Here is a 19,339-nt window from a genome sequence, read left to right as displayed (position 1 = left end):
AGTTAGCACCATGCAGCAACCACCCTCCATATTGATTATGGTTTATGACCTTCAGACCAACTTAATTAATGGGAATACTTGTAGGGCAGGACATCAACTTAGCATTGGGAGATGAAGAAAAGACTCCTTTTCCTCAAGAAAATGAAATGGACCTTTCCAAAAAGCAGTGATTATGGGAAGCAAAGTAGAAAGAACAATTAAAAAAGAACAAAATTGTATTTTACCACCTGTTTGGACATTCACTCGACTGCAGGTCCAGGGTCTCCTCTGGCCAGTCTGTGTAAATGTCTTGGCAGGCATGACATAGTGCTTAAATTATTTTCCTTGGATAGAGTGCCTAAATACATTTGAAAAAATATTTTAGGATAAAATTCATCTTTAAAAAAAGTGTTCCTCTGGAAAGAATTCAGCATATTCCTTAAGATGGAACATCCTTGGTTTTTGGCAGCTCACTACTTTCTTTGTTGAAAAGGAAGCACAGTTAGCGACAACACCCACCCACCAAATGATGGGGTGCATGATATTTAAAGCTAACTCTGACTGTGCCTGTCAGCTCTGCTTTCTCTTCAGCTCTGGTGAGAAAACAGCCATTATATGCAGTAGTTTTAGGGGGCTGGAACAGAGCTCATTTTCTAAGAGGAAACCTTCATCTGCTTAGCAACAGACAACTCTGGCTAGAACTCAGACCAAAAATTCAAATGTGAAATATTAGAATCTACTATCAGAATCAAGTGCTTAACCTTAGAACTCAACCACAAAAGAACATGAATGTCTTTTCTTCACTAGTTATTTTATTCTCTGTTCCCCACCCTTCTCTTCCCATTCCTCTCTCACATACAGAGCAACAAATACATGAAATCCAACAGATTATTATCACTCAGTACTAGCTAGTATCCCACTTGCCTCTCTGCTGATGGTGTTAGTAGTTGTGGCACCCAGTCTTGGTAATGCCAAGAGTGTGGTTCAGTAAAAGTTTTGATCTCACCCTCACTTATATTTTCTATGTGGTCGGAAAGTACCGAGTTAGAAATGAGCTTGGCTTATTCTCAGTTTACTGTATAACAGGGCCTCAGTGGATATCATCTTAGCCGGTAGAGGGGGTGGGAACTTCAGAGGGACGTGGTTGCCCTCTAGCTACTCTGCAGGCTGAACCCATCCCAGATTGATGAGCTCCTGGCCTGTTTTTAAAACTCTGTAGAGTAGACTCCATAACTCCTTTTGACAACCTTTATTTAAACTTGACTTAGTTGCTTACTTGGCCTAAGTGAGTTGGTTTATTTCTTTTCATTCTGTTCACAGTAAAAAGTCATCATTAGCTACTGCAAAATTTTCTTGGAACACTTCTTCCAAGGGAGCTGAATTAGGCTAACCAAGGAACATTTGATAAAGATCTTGCAACCACAGCCAAGTTTGGGTGTTTCTTTTATAAGATCATATATAGTTATTTAAGGTAATTATGTAAGATGATTGTAATTGGAATTATTGGAATCAGCCTTTTCCTCAGATTGTTCCATTATTTGATCATTATGAATTCTGAAACTGAATAAGGACTTGCCAAAAGTTCAGTTCTTTGGACATTTCATAGTAGGACTTACTTCTTTAGTTTTAAATAATCCTTATAGCTCCTCTCTGAATTCTTCCTCTCTGAATTATTCCTCCTTGCTAGTCCATATTTCAGTAAGGAGACTAGAATGTTACGTAAAGCTCTATAAAGCTAAGACTAACTTGTAATTGTGATAAAATAGGTTATATATGGTATACTTCACTTTCTCTAATTAGATCCCAGGGTTTTTCCTTGGTCTTAATTCAGTCTTTCTGTTTTGACTTCTCAACATTAAGAAATCTATTTTATTTGAAATCTATATTATTTTAACAAGTTTCCCTACATTTTATTGTAATTTTAAGCCTCTCTTGTAGTGTTCTTCAAGTTACAATTCTTCAAGTTACAATTCTTTCCTAAATACCCTGTGGTTCACTTTCATAGAGAAATAGACAGTGAATGTGAGGGGGGAAAAAAGGTCTTTAAAGCTTTATCCCAGCACAAGACTTTGTTGTTGTCTCTGTAATTCCTTATCATTGTTATCATCATCATCATTTTGCTTCCTTCTGACTCAGCCTAATTCTCAAAATAAAATTGAATAGTTTAATCTTCAAAATATTAACATGTTTTCTCTTTATGTTTTATCACTAGATTCTGTAAAAAATATCCTTCCTTCTTTTGTATTTATATTTTTTCTTCCATGTATTCAAGGAACATTTGTTAGGCTTATCAAGTGTCAGGTGTGTATTATGTTATTAGGTATTTCAAAGAATAAAAAAGAGTGGGCACTAGATTTCTGCTTATGTTTGTTCACTGCACTATGAAACTACAAAACTAGGAGGCTCCCTGGTAAGAGTCTGGAAGTACATAGCTTCTTGCCATGGCTGCTAAGCTTCTTGATGGATTAGTCTACCTTGACTATTTTCCACCTCCATCACTTTCCACTATCTCCTCTTCACTGCTTACACAGCAAACATGTGAATTATGTCCTTACCTCTTTATAGGACCTGATTTCACAAGGTCATCTCTGGCTTCTAATTGCCTCTAATTCACCACTTATGTTCCTTGCTTTTTGTGGCAACCTGAGACATGACTGACCACTCTCTTTAAGGAAGTCCCAGAGAAGAGAACACACAGAATGAACTGGAATAGCAGGAAGTGATATCTTGCTTCTTATGGCCCTTCTCCCTGTGTCTATTGGTTCTTTCTTCATTCATAATCAATGTTTTGCCTTCTGAGGTGAAAGTTTAGTGTAGCTAATGCAACTACCAGCAAATGTGAAATTGGGGGGTGGAAAAGTAAGCAGGTGAAGATATACATTAAAATTGTATCACATTTCATTCATAGCAAAGAAGTGGAAGTCACCTTATATGTCCGACTTCTTAGCTAAAAAGTTAGATCAATACATAATGTAATATAAATCTTTTTCTAATAAAGATTATCTGTTTCTAACATCCCTCAGATTTGCTAGGTCTAAGTATAAGTTTATTTATCTACTCAGCTGTCTTCACAGGTCAGTGAGCATTTAAAGCACAAGGGAGCAATGAGGGATATTTAAAAATATTCATTCTAGTGTCCTCCCTGTTGGCGCAGCGGGTTAAAGCACAGCACTGAGAATCTAAAGCCGCTTCCGCATGAGTTCGATTCCCGCCTGCCCTGGAGGTGACTACATGGTGTGGCAGACCTCTCCTGACCCACCCCTTACTCCCCTCAGCAGTGTACTTCGTCTATCTGCCTGTTCTGTTCCCCACTCTGTCTCTGGTGAAGCCTCTCACTGCCCCTGAACCTCTGGCCTGTACTCCAGTTCTGTATGCACAAATAAATAAATCTTTAAAAATATATATATATATATATTCATTCCAAGCCTATAAATTAGAATCTGTATTCAAGATTATTAAAAGCAGGCAGGTTAAAGTCCAGCTGCAAACTGGCAGCCTCCTGGTTTGATCCTTTCTTGAATGCATTCTGGTACACATCACATCTGTGCTATGTTGAATACTCAATTACTAGCTGATGGATCTGGAACAGAGGAAGTATTTGAAATGAAAATAAGGAACATACCATTCTGCAATTCAGTGGGAATATATTTAAAGGAAAGAAAATACTGATAGGATTTAATACTTTAAAGACATTAAGTGAGGATTACAGACTGTATGAAAGATTACAAATTTTCTTACAAAATTAACAAGTTTGTTCAATGCATCCTTTATCAGGCAAAAGAATAATGCATATAAGAAGGAAAAGCATGATTCTCATGAATCGTGAGTTGAAATATATAACCCTAAGAAGGAATAATTTCACAAAATACCCCACAATTGTTCTATTAATTGTTCTATTGTTTTATATTTATAAAATTTTACTTATTCTAATTACAGTATGAAAGTGTAAGAACATCACTGGGAATTACTTGTTCAAAGGAAATTCATACTGAGGAGTTAATAGCCCAATCGGTAATTTTTTTTAATGACTTGTACAATAATAACAACTTTTTAATGACTTCGAAATACTTAATGTCTTTAAAGTGTCATGTGAAGTGCCAATTAGGTTTGATTCAAACCATCTTAACCTTTATGCCATTTTGGTAGTTTGTTCCTCCTGCCCCTCAGCTGCATTGAGAACAGAAAGAAACTGTACTGTGCAGACAGCGAACTAAGCAGCTTAGAACAATATAGTGATTTAGAAAGTGAGTTAGAAATTACCAGAGAATTACTGATTTAAAAAGTGAGTTAGAAACTACCTGAGAATTACTGACCTCTTAGTCTAACTTTTATACCTGACAGAACTGGAGATAAAAGTCTTGCTTAAAAAAAAAAAAAAATCTTGCTTGTGCAAAATCAATTTCAAAACACCGTGAGGAAGAAAAAAAAATCACACAAAACAGTTTTTAAAAATGCTTTCAAAAAGAACTTATGAATAACAGTCTCAGTTTCTGATATTGAAATTTATAGAAGTGAGACTAAGGAAGTTGGAATAAATAAAAGTTCTGATATATGTCATTTGTGGTGAATTTTAGTTGTCACAGCACTACATCTTAGAGATGATATAATTGATTATTTAACTATGTATATTTAAATATTTCAGTGGGATCAAAAAAGTTTCAGTTCTGTAGCCTATTATTTTAAAAGACAAATGTTAATAGTACGTTTTTCTCTTCCAATTTTGCTCCAAACTTTACTAGGTAGACTACCATCTATAATTTTGCATATAAATTACATATAATATGTTTATTGTGTGGAGTGTATAAATGTTATGAATCCCCTATGTCTTAGTTATATAAAATATAAAATTGCTTCAAGAGCTTGTTATTAAGTATAAAGATTTGGGGCACCTGGCCCCTAACTGCTTATCCATTATAACTAAGAATTTATATTTTAATTAAGACTACATGGTTGATGATATATAGGGGATACAGAATTCTATCTTAAAAATGATGAAGTCAAATATTTCCATTTGCTTGGACATATTAATTTAGCTTCTTAAGGAAAAAAGTCTTAAGTTTATTTTTGACAGACTTCTTTGAAAAACATTATATCACAAGCAAGTAATTATACAATGCTCAAAGACTAGACTCAGGAATGACAAATGGGGACAAGTAAGTAACCTTGGGGACAAGTAAGTAACCCTACTGCCTTCTGAGGTTATAGAGATAGCTAGTGGACTAAGAACTCTGTAACTGTGAAAGAGTGATGGGAAAGACTCATTAAATTATCATTCACGATGATAGGTATACAGTAGAGAATGAGTGCATTGATAAGATAGGCAAGACTTGTATCAACCTATTAATAAGAAAATAACAAACAACAAAGAAGAGCAATGATTAAAATTTCATTCTGCCTGGGGTTAGATCTGAGAGATGAAGCCAGTGCACAAGGCTCCTTTTCATTGTGCCATGTGATTGCTATTTGATTATTTTAAAGGTTCCCATTGTTTATGTGTAATTTGGTTTTGCAAACATTGTCAGTTAATATAAGTAAGCCATTAGGAAAATAAGTAAAAACTTTGCCCACAACATAGGCACTGAATCTCTCACAGTGGCATTCAGGTACCTGAAGCAAATGAATGAGGATAGGTTTGAGGACAGGTTTTCTAGAATATCCAGATTCTTCTAATAGGGTTGTCATCTATTCTGTATGTAAGTGAAGTTAATATTTGTTGGTTGCCTTTAAACATCTGTGCACTTACAGTGTGATTTATTGTAATCACATAGAGTGCAATAAATATAAATGATTACCTTGCTTTTCCCATACCATGTGGACATCATTTGTTTATATACGTGTCAATTTTTTATTCATTTATATAGCTAGCTTCATTCATTTATTTATGTGTATGTATTTTACCCCATCAAATATCTGAGATGTTTGAAGAAAGCTATAAATTATTTGTCATTAGTGATAGCAGAATAACACATTTATTATGTATTCCATGAACTTTCCTAATGTTGATCTAAAAAAGACTAAATATACTTGTTTACAAATTTTGAAAAATCTTTTTTTTAAAGATTTATTTATGCACATAGAACTGGGGTACAGGCCAGAGGTCAGGGGTGGTGAGAGGATTCACTGGAGCAGAGACAGAGCAGGGAGCAGAACAGGCAGATCAACAGAGTACACTGCTGAGGGGAGCAGCGGTCAAGACAGGCAAGGTCTGCTGCAACCCTGTGGATCACCTCCCCGGCCAGTGATCAAACTCGCTCTGAATAGGCTGTGGCAAGCCGAACTGCGTCCTTACCCGTTGCACCACTAGGTAGGGCCAGAAAAATAAAATCTCTATAGAGCAGTTATTTGGCTGAGGCACTAGATAACATTGAATTTAAAAATCTTATACTTTTATAAACTTTATAGTGCAGCAATCATACATAAGTAAACAACTCTCTCTCTCTTTAATATTGCTCAGTATATATTACTGCTAACACGAAGATGAAAATGCTGCATAGTAAATTAAGAAGGACTGAGGAAAATTCAGGAGAAATTTTTAAAGAGCTTATGAAAAACACATCTCCTCATTTCAAATACTCAAGACCAGCACCTTCCAAATAAGCTGAGACAGAGCAGATGTTAGCAGATATCATGAGGGTACCCTTCAGCATGACTTGCAGGAAGGGTCCTTGCTTTTGTTCTCCACATTTTTTTTATTCTAAAGGGGATGTTAGGTCAATTGAGAAAAACGAACACTAGTGTTGCCAATAGCCCAGCCATTGGTGTTGCATATCATGAATATGGTTCAGGGCTTAGGTCCAATGCCAGCCAATATTCAGTGGACTGGGGTTACTAATGTGTAAGCCAAGAAAAACTGTGTTTGCTAATAGGAAAGGGATGAAGAAAAATCTCTGTACATGCCCATCCCCTAGGCAAGTCAGGAAGGCAGAAGGGCCATTCATCATGAAGCTGTCCCTTCGCTCAACCCCCTCGCCTCTCCCCTGACTAGTCTTGCCTTTGAGAATTAGCTGCTATGATTGGAGATGAGCTCTAGCAGGCTCCAGGCTCTGTCTTGAATTTCCCATAAGGCTGGAGTGCATGCCTTTTCTGCCTGATTGCAGTTCTTCATATCTTTTTTTTCCTTCAAACTTTTTCTTGCTGTGGTTCCATTACTACAAAACCACAACTTTTCCCACCCCATCTATTTTTTCCTTCAAAACCTTGAACCAGACTACCTGGTTCAAAAAACTAAATACGGCAAAGAAGAACAATGACACATAGTTATGTAACACCAACTTGTACTTTCTATATCTTTTTAATATTTAACATGACAAAAAACAGAATAATGTTGATGATGAAATTAGAATAATAACAGAACAGCAAAATTCAGCAACTTGTGCCTTTGGTCTTTATAGGCTTTAAAGTCTTAAAATGGCAAAACTTGAATTCTTTCATATGCTTTTAATTTGATGGAAGTGGTTTTGTGTGTGCATGTGTGTTTGATGCAGAGAAAGGCAAAGAGAATTTTGACTTACTGATTAGGCTGTAAAGTACTTGTGAATAAAGGAGGTGGGTTGCCTATTAATTTATTCTCACTTGTCTGGCTCTGATATTAGCAGAGGTAACAAATTTACCCACACTATTCACTCTATTCAAATCATCCTAGATGAACACAGTAGTGGTTATTTTCCTCCAGTTGTTATCTTTTATAACATCACTGTTGCACTTTGCCTACCCTATTAAAATAAGTCTAACCAGGCATAGCCATTAATTACTAGTTTCCAACCAGTAATCTTCTTTTGTATCCGTTAAGATGAGCTAAATAATGCTGTAACATAAAGGAAAAGAATGAATGTCAGTGGGAGAAGATAACAAAAAATGTATTTCTTAATATATGCTCATTAGTAGTCATTTGGGAACTCTGCTCCACTGTCACTGTCATCTTTAGTCCAAGACCAACAGAGGGACCAGTCTCTACCAACAATGGACATAGAGGGAAAAGAGAGCATGGCAAAGTATGTGCTGGTTGTGAAGGTACACCAGTTGGCTTAAATGCATTAGATGAAATAAATCTCTTGGCTATATCTGATGGCCATGGCAAAACTAATCTTGCACTAGGAAAGAACATGGGACACCATTGACCAGTGACTCGGTTTATCACAGAATTTAACTCAAGTTTCACCCTTAACAGAGTGACTCCCCATGATATGCCTCTGTGAGAACTGGTGCTTGGCATTCACTCACCCCTGTCTCTGCATCCTTCAGTTTCATCTCGGATCAATAGTCTCTCCCAATCATGTCTTGATCCATTTCCACCTGATCTGGGTTGGATCTCTCCCTTAAATCTCCTTGCCTTCTCATTACTTCTAGTCTTAGCTTGGAATTTGATTCTTGGGATCACCTGGTTTATTTGGCCTCTGATCTCTTGGGTCTTACCCTTTTTCTAGCTCAGCACAGGAAGATTGCATGTTGCCCTGTCAGTGCAGCCCCAGAACTCTTTAGATCTTTCATAATGGGCAAGGTGACAGTCTGACATTTCCAGGTCACTCCCACACCCCAACTTCAGTACAAACCAGTCAGGCTTCCCACCCACTACATGGTAGGGACCATATCATCCCAGAATACATAATGTCATTCTGGTTTTATAGCTTCACAGACAAAGGTAGGTAGGGGAAGTGATTTGTGCCAGAATCCAAATGGCAATGTTTTTTTTGTTTTTTTTTTAAATCTCAAAGTTATGTTGATAAAGTGGGAAACTATGCATCAGTGATTGCAACCTCCAGATAATTTAAATGATTCTATGAATCTAAGACTGCCTGTAAAAAATAAAGCAAGGGGCTCTCTCTGGTAGCACAGCAGGTTAAAGTGCAGCACTGTGAAGCTGGTTGGCACAAGTTCGATCCCTGGCCCCAAAGGTGACACACATGGTGCAGCAGACCTCTCCCATCTCGCCTACTGCTCCCTTTAGCAGTATACTTCCATTAGTCTGCCTGTTCTGCTCCCCACTCTGACTATGGTGAATCTGTTAAGGGGAAGGATGTCCTAAAGGAACTCTGCAGAGTCTTATGGGCTCCACCCTGTACTCCAGTTTTCTGTACCCTACACACTACTCCAGTGATTGGAAACTACAACTCCCAGCAGTACCAGGGAGAGAACTGCGAGGACCCAAGGGCGGAGCTAGCAGAAATGAATTCTGGGACATTTGGGGGATAAATAGGGCGCGATTGCTCGCTCTGGCTCTCTCGCTGGGGAAGCAGCTCTCTGGTCCACATGACTGTGTGTTCAGTCAGCCTAGCCATAAGGTATTGCAGTTACTTTGTATCCTGCTCTCTTTCCCTGGGTTGTTCCCTATTCCTTTTCCCCTTTTGTAAATAAACCCGTTATTGACCCTTTTGTGTGTACCTGCAGTATAACTGAACTGTGAGCACAGGGGTGAGGCCCCACAGACAGGCGGCCCAGTCCACTCTGGGCTACCCTGCAACAAATCCACCTCTGTACCCCAGTTCTGTATGCATAAGTAAGTAAATAAATCTTTAAGGAAAAGAAAATAAGAATAAATGTCTTAAAAATAAAAGGGAAAATAAATAGAGTTTGATAGAGGCCTCTGGAAAAATACTGACTTGCATTTCTTGGTGGGCAGGAAAAGTGGTTGCAGTGGATACATCAAATTTGTATGGAGTATGGTTCCTCTGGTCTGCAGAGATAACTTGTTCCAGCCAATGGAGAGAGAAATGAAGTCTTTTTCTTCTTTGTTCTGTGCTTTTGTTGTTTCAGGGTATTGTTCTGTTTTCTAATTGGGCAAAGCTTTTGAAATCTATTTGTAACTACCCTAACCTTCACCACCCTCCTCTTCTAGCTACGTGTGGAGTCAGAATATTTCTAATAAGGTACTTGTACTCATTTAGGGTAAGCCTGAGAGGTGAGCAGAGGGTGTGAGTTGACACTCCACATTAAGGCACCCAACCATTTCCTGGGTCTGAGATTTTTTTAGAGAAAGGAGTTATTTCTTAATTCTGAACTACTTTAAAAAATTCAAGTATAACTCTTGTTAATCAGGTGATTTTTATTTATCTTCCTTGTTCTTCTGTGTTCTTTTATTGTTGGTTTGTTTTCTCTAACTGGAGAGAGCCTCTTAAATCCTTTTTGTAACTGTTCTAACCTTCAGCATAACCTCTTCTAGCTGCAAGTGGAATCAGAATAATTCTAATAAGGTACATGTACTCATTTAGACCGCTGGAGACTTCACAAGACACAAACATTGTTTCATGTTGCTTCTTTGCTGTCCTCTGAGGAGAATAAAATTCATATGCCCTTCTGAGTGTTCAGGCGAATAGCTCCTGACAGCAAGTAAAATAAGAAAAAACAAAGCCAAAATAGCCTTTTACTTAAAGCCAGTGTTCAAGATAGGGACTAGCCCATTCACTTTCCTGCATGGATTTATGACTTTTGAAGTTAATATGGGGTCTTGAAGTGGTCACTCTGTGGCAAGACTACTAACCCTACTAGTGGGCAACTAAGATATTTTGGTCCTTTGCTACCAGCCCCACTTCTTACTTTGTTCTTTAGATAGAATATTGCATTACAGGTGACTCCAAGCTGAGCATAACCTTGGTCAGGAGTTGATTGGAAGAATAGATTGTCTAACTTACAAGTCCACAAAAAGTTCATAACTTAAAGAAGAAATTTCTATGTGTACTTTTATGTTAATTTTTTATGTTAAAGAATCATTTCTCAAAACTCAGAAAAAAAGGAGAACTTCATGCTTCTTCCCAATGATGTTTTACTGTAGACAATGTCAATATACTAGATAATCAATGTCTTGCTTCTTAGAGAATATTGAATTCTTTACTTCAGGGAGAATATTTTTTTAATCAGGCTCTAATATAACCAGAATGCAAACAAGCTGAAGTTTGGAAGGAACATGATAACTCATTCAGAGCAGTGTAATCTACTACTGAGAAAAGAAGGATTAAGTGTTCTCTGAAGACTTCTCAGCTGTTGGATCTTGACCTGGGGAAGCAAAGTAGTGCAGAGACCATAAGGATCTTCATTCTTATTGTGGCTGTGGAACATCTTTATCCTAAGCTAACGCTTGCTCTTGGATTCTATTTTCCTCAGCTGTTAACTTAAGAGGGCCATAAGTAGACCAGAAAGTGTACAACTCTACATCTATTGTATGATCACAAGAAAAAGTCATCATTTTCATACTGGGTGTGGGTGAATTTAAAAGAACACTGTCTCCATCAAAATTGGAGGGTGTACAAACTCTTTGAAAAGGGTAGAGTAGTTCCATCAACACTTCAGGAGGGAAATAAAAGGAAATTTCCATCAGGAGGATGATAGTTTTCATGATGTTTTTCAGAAAGTAGTTTTTGAAAAATTTCCTTATAGCCTACTTCTCTCAAAGATAGGAAGAAATGGGCTGACTCTACATTACTAGTTGCCCTCATTCTTCACTTGAAGAGTCAGAATTCAAGTAAAAGCAAAGGCTCTGAAACATAGGGAAGCCTGGGGCAGCTTTTCCTCTTGCAGGAACTTCTTCCCAGTTCTAACATGTATACTGGCTAATCTCTGGGAGAAGAAGAGAAACACTGGTTTGCTGTGGATGAAGCAAAATAAGAATTTTCATACATAATCTTCCCTTTTTAATTGAAAAGGGTATCAGAGTATCAGAGTATCAGAGAAGTTCATTATTGGCTGAAAACCAACCATAGGGAATTATATTGTTATACTAGAATATGTAAGCTTTCTTCTTCTTACTGATAAATAATGGGAAAGAAAAATACAGTTCTGCAAACATGTTTTCATAACAAAGGAAATTAATTCAAATTGGTCATGATTTGAGTAATTGGTTCAATTCTAACTTAGTGACTGATAATAGCATTGGCTATGTGCCTTTCAAAGGTTACTATTTACAAAATGAAAACAAATTCAATGAAATTCAAGCAGAAGCATTCACTGTGGAAATCTCAATGAAGAGTCATTTTAGAAAATAATTAGAAATCATGGACACTGTCATCAATACTTCCAATGAAAAGGAGTTTGTGATGTTTTGCTAGATGAGTTTATGACATTAGGACTTACCCATAAAACAATTGACTAAGTACCAATATTCAACTGTCATCATTGTTTTAGAATCTGATCATATTCAGGACCCTCCCTGGTAGCATGACTGGTCAAAGCACAGTGCTATGAAGCTGTTGTAGTCATGGCAGCATGAGTTCTATACCCAGCCAGGGAGGTGACCCACATGGTATGGCAGTCCTCTCCTTACCTGTTCACTGTCTACATTGTCAATCTGCCTGCTCTGCTCTCCACTGTCTCTGGTGAATCCTCTCACCCCCCCCCCCACACCTCTAGCCTGTACCCCAGTTCAAAATTATTTCTACTGTTAGCAGATATCACTTGTGTTGGTTTCTCTAGTTCACTGTCCCATCTCTTAATAACTTCCAGAATCCATTTATCCACTATCTCCCAATCCTCAATCAGCTTGGCCTTGTCCCAGTGACCCTCAATGGGATACACATCCAACAAAATCTCACCTATCTATTTATTTATTTTACAATATTTGCTTTATCAGGTGTAGTCCCCATAGAAGTTCCACTGCCAATTCACCTATGCACCATCACCACAGTTCCTTGTGTTCTTCCCCATCCTAGCCCTGGTCTCTTTCCCTCCCCCTTCTCTGCAAAACATCTCTGATTTGTAGTTGTCTTTTTATTGTTATTTGGTATTGCTGTGTTTTTTATTGTTATTGTTTTTTCCTTTGGTCCCTCATTTGTATATTCTTCCTATAAGTGAAACCATCCAATATTTTTCTTTTTTTTTAAAAGATTTATTTATTTATGCATATAAAACTGCGGTACAGGCCAGAGGTGCAGGGACAGTGAGAGGATTCACCAGAGACAGAGTGGGGAGCAGAACAGGCAGATCAATGAAGTACACTGCTGAGGGGAGCAGCGGGTGAGCCAGGAGAGGTCTGCCGCACCATGTGTTCACCTCCAGGGCAGGGGATTGAACTCATGCTGAAGTGGCTTTAGCTTTTAAGTACTGTGCTTTAACCCACTGTGCCACCAGGGAGGGCCCTATCCAATATTTTCCTTTTTCTTTCTTACTTATTTAACAGCCTAAATCCTTCTAACTCCATCCATGTTGCTGCAAATGATATTGCTTTATCTTTTTTTTTTTTTTGGTTGCTGCATAGTATTTCATTGTGTATATATACCACATCTTTTTGATCCAGTCATCTACCTTTGGACATTTGGGCTGTTCCCATGTTTTGCTTATTACAAATACCACTGCAATAAGCATAGAGGTGCAAGTATTCTTTTGAATTAATGTTTTTGTGTCCTTTGAGTAGATTCCTAGTAGTAGAGTTACCAGGTCGTATGGTAGCTCCATATTTAGTAGTTTGTGGATCCACTGCACAGCTTTCCATTGTGGTTGGACCAGTTTGCATTCCCACCAGCTGTGTAGGATTGTTCCTTTTTCACCACATCCTCGCTAATATTTGTTGTTGCTAGTTTTTTAAATACATCCTACTCTAACTAGTGTGATACTTATTGCTAACTAGTGTGATACTTATTATGGTTTTATTTGCATTTCCCTGCTCCCTGATTTTAAGAGATGTTGAACATTTTTTCATATGCCTGTTGGCCATTTTCCAGCAAAATCTTAATATAAATAACTCACAGATGAAATTCACTTAAAATTAAACAGATTATAGACACTTAAAAGAGTGAAATGTAATGGAAAGTTGGGAGTTCAGAATTATCATCCATCTTATAAGGCAAAAAGCTAGACAGCACTAAACTGTTACCATTTGTAACTTAGTAGAATTGTCCAAGTTTAGATTATTTTAATGGGGCATAATTTTTTGTGGTTTAAAAAATGTGTTTTATTTTATTTTTAGTGTCTTATTTAAGTTGAGATAACATAAGTTTACAATATTGTATGTGATTTAGTGGAATAGATCTTAAGTTATATATGTTCTAGCTCCCTAGTTATACTTTAACCTCCATAGGAAGACTTCTGTCCACACTAATCCCCAAGATACATTAGGGCAGGAATGTAGGTCCTACATAAATATTTGGATTCGTGTGATATCTTCCTGTCTAATTATAAACATTTTTGGATGCGGTGATTTTTCCACTTCTTATTTCAAATTATTTCCCCTGCCAGTACACCTCCCTGTGCAATATATTTGAATAAGCTGGAGAGCCCTCACCTAGGAAGACTTTGTCTTTGCGCTACTGAGAGTCATCAGTCTCTATCTTACACAGGGAAAATAATTTTCACTCAGTCCTGTACATCGGAACAATATTGGACAAAAGCTGAAGTTTTCAGATGCAGTGCTTCGAGACTTTTCCAGGGTCCCTGGGCTGGATTACTCAGGTGATATCATGGCTCTCAGGGCTACTTCCTTGTAGGGATACAATGCTGCTGTTAAGATATTTAAACAATGTCCAACAGAAATAGCAACATCTAAACATGTAGCTCTCATTCTATTCTACAATAGGACGTGTTGTGAATCAAAAGAAAGAGTCCAAGGTTTCCATCCAAAGCTACAAGTCAGAATTCTTAGATTCTATAAATTTGCATAATTCACTAACCTTTCTGACTCTCGTTTTACTTAGATGTGCCATGAAGTTAGATGTGCTAACCCTCCCTATATGCTATGCACGAATATGCTCTTGCTTTTCATTTACTTCCACAAAACACTTTAAGAGCCCAGTATGTCTTTTAAAGGTATATTGTTTAAGGAGATAATAAAGAATAAGGATCATCATCTCTCTCACCCTACCCCTTTTTCCCTTTGGGATATTAACCATTAGATAGGGCACTCAGAAACTTTACAGAGGAATATAGCCCTGAAAATGCCTATCCAAAGGCTTGTATATAGCTAAATGATGATATGGACCTATTAAATGAAAACAGAGTGACGAGGAATGAAGCATTTTACATTTCCTCAACCGCAAAGATAAGGAAGGGTTGGACCCAGAATGGATAATAAGGCAGAGAGGAAGAGACCGAATTTAAAAGTCAGCTACATGGGGGATCTTGGGAAAAGAATTGCTTTCTATTCATCATTCTTTCATAAACCAAACCCTAGGCCCATACTCTCCTTTGGCCACAAAACTGCCAACGGACGATGGAAAATTCTTCTCTAATGCTAGCTAATTAATGCATATTTATTTATTAAAATTTAAGTGATTTTAGATATTTATCTAAATACATGAAAGATGAAAAGAACTTTTCCATCTCCTAAGGGTAGTTTTCTTCCCTACACCCCCACCATGGGAGATGTTTTTTTTTTTCCAATAGTCTGCCACAGAGTAAGCACTATATGTGTTTATTACCATCATGGCATTATTTTAAATACATTTTCACATATTAAATAACAAAAGAATAGTGATGATCATAAAATAAGCTACAGCATACAAAATATCACACAAGTGCTTGAACATGGAGGTCCTCAAGAAATTTTAACTTATTTAGTAATGTATCACTCTCATTTACTGTGCATTTGTGTATTTGCAAGATTCCAATCCTCATTCCAGGAGATGTATATTTTTGTTAGTAGGCAAAATGTGTGCTCTATTTTCTGAGAAATCTAGCTGTACATATGAATGCTACTGGGTTTGTTTCCCTTTGAATCACACCACATTTTTTGTTAATTTTTATTTTTGAATAATTTTAGATTTACAGAAAAGTTACAAAGATAGTACAGAGAGTTCCCATAGTGATGGAAATGTTTGGAACTAGATAGAAGCAACGGTTGCATCAGTTTTCTTACTAAGCCTCATTTACTGGGAAGAACCATTTCCTCTGACTCCCTGTAATTGTGAAATTACCTGAGCTTGCATTTGGTATGATAGCTAAACACCACAGATGGGGGGGGGGGGAAGCCTGCATGAATATGAGATGTCTTCAAAATAATAAGCACTAATAATTAATTGTGAAAGTGAACTGTCTCAGGTAACTATTCATTTCTCCCTCAGGGTACTACTTTTTTGTATCTGCATTTTAGAACTTGCTATTTAAAATTCTAATCAGGGTTCAGTAAACTTCCTGTAAAGGACCAGATATAAAATATTTTCGTTTTTCAGGCCAGGTGGTTTTGAGATTTATATAAACTCTGTTGTGGTAGGAAAGCAGTCATAGATGATGCATAAACAAATGAGCATGTCTGCATTCCAATAAAACTTTATTTGTAGATATTGAAATTTGCATTTCATGTAATTTTTTATGTGTCAAAGAACATCCAGTTTTCTTTTGATTTTTTTTCCCTAAACCTTTTTATAAACGTAAACCCATCCATAGTTTAGCAATCCCACTCTCAGGTATCTACCCGAAAGATACAAAAACACTGATTAAAAAAGATACCTGCACCCCCATGTTTATTGCTGCTTTATTTACATTTGGAAAGATGGAAACAACTCAAATGCCCAAAAGTGGATGACTGGATTAAAAAGATGTGGTTCATATACACAATGGAATATTACTCAGCAACCAAAAAAAATAAACACATGCCTTTTGCAGCAGCATGGATAGAGCTGGAAAAGATCATGTTTAGTGAGATAAGCCAGAAAGAAAAGGAAAAATACCAGATGGTTTCACTCATAGCAGGAGTATAAAGGACCAGGTGAGAAAATAATAATAATAATGAACAGCTATACACCAGAGACATTTTACCCGGGTGGAGTGGAGAATGGGATCAAAAACGGTGGGGGGAGGAGAGTGCACTGTAACTATGGTGATGGCACATGGGTGATTTGGTGATAGAAGCCACAGGGATTACAATTGAGATGGAAAAAGGCACAAAATTATGTAAAAATAAGCAACTACATTCCTCATCTAAATAACTGATAATCAGATAATCTTAATACCATCTATAATCATAAATACTAAGATCACAGGAATTTTCAAGCCAGTACAAGGAAGGAGAAAAGAAGGAAGACTAGGAAAATAAATAACTGAAATGTCATATCCTTAAGAGTTACTGAAATTAGACTGTACTATCTGTAAGAACATTTCTTGATAAGCTATTTGAAAACACTACCTTTATTTTTTTAGTTTTAGAATTCAGGTCGCAGTTGAACATGGATTGCTCAGCACTGCAGAGGGCTTTGTTATGATTAGCATCAGAACTGGAAAAATGGGCTATGAGCCATGATTGTTAATGGAAACGAGTTTGTCCTGCTATTATGCTGCATGACAGATAGAGAAAATAAGTCCAAAAGGAAAGAAAGGGATCGCAAACTTACTTATGCATTTTAATGTACAGGAGCCTTAGTGTGGAGGAGCATTTTCACATTAATGTAAATAAAGCTATATCTTTTGAATCCAAGAAAAACACTTGAGATGAAGAGATTTTTTTTCAGAGTTGCATGCTACTCCTGGTTATCAGTTGAGCATCTATAACCTCAATGAACTATGCTGATAATGTTGTATTGTGAGTTAATTTGGTGCCCAGGGGAGAAGTGGTTGCATGGCCAACTGAAATTTTTCTACTTGTTCGTGTCCTGATCACCATGGGTACATATTTTCCAAATTAGCAGCAATGTCCCTAGGAGAACTAAGGTAAGGCAGAACAGCAAATCACTGTATTTTCAGTTATACATACTTAAAAAAAAAAAAAAAAGGCCCTCCCTTGTGGCGCAGCGGGTTAAAGCACAGCACTGAGAAGCTAAAGCCACTGCTGCATGAGTTCGATTCCCACCAGTCCCGGAGGTGACCACATGGCGCGGCAGACCTCTCCTGAAACTCTAGACAGCTTTCATTCAGTAGTAAAAAATCTTAGAATTACCAGGTTGGCACAAAAACTGTCCCAAAAATAGTAACCCTCCCTATTTTTCAGAGTAATGCTTAAGTAATTTCAAATGAAGATAAACCTTAAGTACCCTCCTCATGCACCAGATCCCCTTCCTCAATCTTTATGGTCTTCCCACACTAGGTATTATCCATGGGCTAATTTACATCCTGCAAGGTAGTTCATCTGATAGACCTGTTTTTCTCAGAACTCACTGATTATTATGAGAGTCTATACTCCCACAACCAAAGAAAGAACTGAAAATTTTGGTGTGTTTGTAAAAATTGTGTAAGGTGTTTTTCTGCCTTAGCTTGGGTGATTAACAAAAGCATGGGGAGTGTGCTAAAAGAGAGGCAAGATATGAAGATGACTCATAGGCAACCGGCAGGGAAAAAAAAAAAAGTGGTGGTGGATCACTCCTCTAGAAATGGAAGTAAAGTGAAAAATAAATCTGGCATTTTGATTGTCATTCAGGAACAGTCAGTTTTCTACCTGCGGCTTTTTGTTTGTCATTTTCTACTATTTCACAACACAAGCTCTTCCTTTACTGTCTCTAAACCAAGCACTTCGTCTCCTTTCTTCAAACAACTCACATTCCTTAAAGCCTTGTTTATTACCTCTGAAAAATGGGGGCCTCACTCTACATCTACCCACTCTAAGTGTATATCCCCATGATTATTCATTTACATATTAATAAATGTAAATAATAATAAAATGTGAGTTCTTTCAACTCCCTGGAAAAGTCTAGTACTTAATTGTCTATCTATATACCAGTTATACGTCTTAGACTGAATTTCAGAGCAGTACAAGAACTATGGTTAGCTTATTTTAGGACCCAGAGTTGACCCTAGACATTATATTTTGGGCTATCCTTTTTATACTACCTGTTCACAAGCTGCTTCTAGAAGAGTTTTCTGTATTCCCCTGCATCATAACCCACCAACTTAAAACTTCCCAATTAGCTGTTAGTAAGGAAGGAGTGCTCATAAATGCAATGATGTTAATGGATATTAGTAGTTTAACATTTTGCTTTCTCTGGACTACTCTAGTCAGCATTACATTGAAGAAAACTAGTATGTCAAGAATCAATCTTAACAGAGCTAGAACTGTAGCTAAAGACAAAAGATGTTTTTCAGCCTGAGAGCTTCCTCCAGGCTCTCATGTGTAAGAGGAGCGGCATCTCATCCATTACTAAAACCACCTAAATAGCCAAGCCCAGATAAGTACTTTAAATATGCAGTTTTGATAACAACAGTGATATACAGATTTAAATGAAGAATATTCATGCAAATAGTGTACATGGTAAAAATTTTAATATTACAATTATAAAGGGCCTCTTTATTAATTATAAATAATGGAAAACATCTAATTCATATGAAAATTGTTTAAATGATGTTATATCTGAGCTTCATCATATTTGTCATGTTTGAGCGATACATGGACTTCTGAGCATAATTAGTCAGTGTATGGATTTCAAACCTCTTATACTTTTTTTTTTTTAAAGATTTATTTATTTATTCATACAGAACTGGGGTACAGGCCAGAGATGCGGAGGGTGAGAGGATTCACCAG

Source organism: Condylura cristata, unplaced genomic scaffold, assembly GCF_000260355.1.
Source record: "Condylura cristata isolate star-nosed mole 26May11 unplaced genomic scaffold, ConCri1.0 scaffold00021, whole genome shotgun sequence".
Classification (NCBI taxonomy): Eukaryota; Metazoa; Chordata; class Mammalia; order Eulipotyphla; family Talpidae; genus Condylura; species Condylura cristata.
The sequence above is the reverse complement of the archived record's forward strand: the minus strand, read 5'-3'. Positions refer to the sequence as shown.